Here is a 3,110-nt window from a genome sequence, read left to right on the forward strand (position 1 = left end):
CAGAGAGCGTTAATCTGTAATGCGCCTGTTGTCTGCGCAATGCACGATGTGACTCAGTACCTACTCTTACTCATCACCGCCTTGTGTGTGTGCCAATGAGCTGTCATTTATATTCTAAGCTCGACATCATGCAAACACACGACGGCCTACACTGCCTGTCAAATCATCTGGAGATCCCAGTGTTTCATGTTAACCTTGTTAATTACAGGCTTGAAATCTGTCTCTTTTCATGAGCTGCGATACCACAAACGGAACTTCCCGCAAACATGAAATAAAGAGCTATATCTTGTCTGTATTTAATATTTCAAAACATTTACACTGCTTGACAAAAAATAAATAAATAAATAAATAAAGCACCCACAAGCGGAGGAGGAAACGAAACGTAGCTTCACAGGTTGAGAGGCTATGTGATATTATTCCAGCGATGACAGTAACGAGTCATATTTACAAAGAACTTGGGAATTAGAACGTATTTATCAATATACGACATTTCATTTTCTCTGGCCTGGATGCATACACTGAATCGTTTAGGGAGGGTGTCATTAATCTGTTGTATACTCTCAAGGCAAGTTGGTCCACAACTGTTGTAACTCCGCCATGATATCCTGGATTCTGGCACAGGAACGGAGCTGACGTCCGAACTGGTTCCATACATGTCCTATCCGGGACAGAGTGGGGATCCTGCTTGCCACGGGATTACCTCATAATCACGCACTTGTTTTGTAGAGACACTGTTCCTGTGTGGAAGAGCACTGTCCTGTTGAAAAATGGCATCACGATGCTGTTGCATGAGTGATAACGCACGAGGACGTATCCGTGACGTACCGTTGTGCCGTCAGAGTTCCCTCGAACGCTTCCAACCATGACCTGAAGTCATACCTAACAGCTCCCAAAACCATAACGCATGACGCCAGGGGTAACATTGCTGTGTCTCTCTAAAACATTGGAAGAATGGGCCACTCCCAAGGACGCCGCTATTCTCGCCGATGATGGTCAAATGGGGTAGTGCAGAATCACGATTCATCGCTTAACACAATCCGGCGCCATTCGTCGGCTGTTCCTGCTTCCCATACACGGCTCCATTCCATATGTGGCCATTTGTGTTGTGTTAACAGTAGCCTACGTGCGGGACGGCAATTCTCTAGCCTGGCTGCTGGTAGTCCCCGACCATTCATGCAGGATGACATAGAACGTTGCAGGAAGTCCGTTGCTTGTTCTCGGATGGTAGGAGCAGATGTGAAGCGATTACGATGTGCTTGGTGCACAATACGCCGATCCTCCCTCGTGGTGGTCAGACGTTGTCGATTGGATCCTTGAGATGAGTATGTCTGCGTTCACGTTCTCATGCAGTCCATCGTCGGACCACTGAAACATCCAAATGCCCCACAAATCTGCATATTGCTCATTCGATTAGCCTGTCAAATGCTGACCCACAGCAGAGGCCCCTTTCGCGCAATCTTCACAGTGATCAGCCGGCCGCGGTGGTCTAGCGGTTCTGGCGCTGCAGTCCGGAACCGCGGGACTGCTACGGTCGCAGGTTCGAATCCTGCCTCGGGCATGGGTGTGTGTGATGTCCTTAGGTTAGTTAGGTTTAAGTAGTTCTAAGTTCTAGGGGACTTATGACCTAAGATGTTGAGTCCCATAATGCTCAGAGCCATTTGAACCATTTTTTTTCACAGTGATCACTCAACATCTGACGCTGTATATACCCTACCAGGCCTGGTAACAACACTAGACACAAAAAACACAAATGCACTCTGGTGGTCGTTCTATCTGTCACAGATAATGGAAACCTCAAACATTTACTTACCAGCCGGCCGCGGTGGCCGAGCGGTTCTAGGCGCTTCAGTCCGGAACCGCGCGTCTGCTGCGGTCGCAGGTTCGAATCCTGCCTCGGGCATGCATGTGTGTGATGTCCTTAGATTACTTAGGTTTAAGTAGTTCTAAGTTCTAGGGGACCGATGACCTCAGATGTCAAGCCCCATAGCGCCCAGAGCCATTTGAACCATTTTACTTACCCCTAGATGGTGTATACATGTATGAAGTTACATTGATATCAGACATTCTCTTAAGGGCCCTTCACTTTTTCTGTCAGGTACTGTGTTGCGTAGCCCCTCCCGCCGGAGTTTCGAATCCTCTATCGGGCATGGGTGTGTGTGTTGTTCTGAGCATAAGTTACTTTAGGTAGTGCGTAAGTCTAGGGACCGGTGACCTCAGCAGTTTGGTCCCTTAGGAATTCACACACATTAGAAAATTTTCAGGTGGTGTATTTGTGCCAACGGCGTTGCCGCAATGGTAACACCGGTTCCCATCAGATCACCGAAGTTAAGCGTTGTCAGACTGGGCTAGCACTTGGATGGGTGACCATCCGGTCTGCCGAGCGCTGTTGGCAAGTGGGGTGCACTCAACCCTTGTGAGGCAAACTGAGGAGCTACTTGATTGAGAAGTAGCGGCTCCGGTATCGTAAACTGACATACGGCTGGGAGAGCAGTGTGCTGACCACATGTCCCTCTATATCCGCATCCAGTGACGCCGGTGGGCTGAGTATGACACGGCAGCCGGTCGGTACCGTTGGGCCTTCCAAGGCCTGTTCGGACGGAGTTTAGTTTAGTTTTTTTTGTATATCTGTAGTGACTGACAAATAACAAACCATAACTGCAAGAAATGTTCCTTCATTAGAAGGCAGAAAGGCTAGAATTGTAACGTATCGTCGTCGAAGAACTATCTGGCCACCATCCCAGAATGTGTCTCAAAAGATTTTGTAGGACTACATAAAGCATTAGCCAGAATACAGGGAATGTATTCGAGGTTGCGATTATGAACCACCTTCGGCCGTACATTGGATTGATGAAGATGAAAATTTGTGCCGGACCAGGGGTCGAAACGGGATTTTCCGCTTTACGCGAGCTGTCGCCTTCAACGCTTAGGACACCTGAGCACGAATCTAGGTCAGACCCAAACTTGCAAACGTTGTCGTTCATGCGTCACAACTGCACTCGTACGTTACGTATATCCCGCTCGACAAGGACATATTAATTGAGACTGAGGGCCTAGTATTGGCCAATAAACACGAAATAATAGTGTCTGTGTTATTAAGAAGTACGATGCAG

General features: G+C 48.0%; 1 pseudogene; it reads left to right on the forward strand.

Annotated features, from left to right (window-relative positions):
• The first annotated feature begins 2,274 nt into the window (after positions 1 to 2,274).
• LOC126185585 (5S ribosomal RNA) lies at positions 2,275 to 2,392 on the forward strand (annotated as a pseudogene).
• The last annotated feature ends 718 nt before the right edge of the window (positions 2,393 to 3,110 follow it).

Source organism: Schistocerca cancellata, chromosome 4, assembly GCF_023864275.1.
Source record: "Schistocerca cancellata isolate TAMUIC-IGC-003103 chromosome 4, iqSchCanc2.1, whole genome shotgun sequence".
Taxonomy (NCBI): Eukaryota; Metazoa; Arthropoda; class Insecta; order Orthoptera; family Acrididae; genus Schistocerca; species Schistocerca cancellata.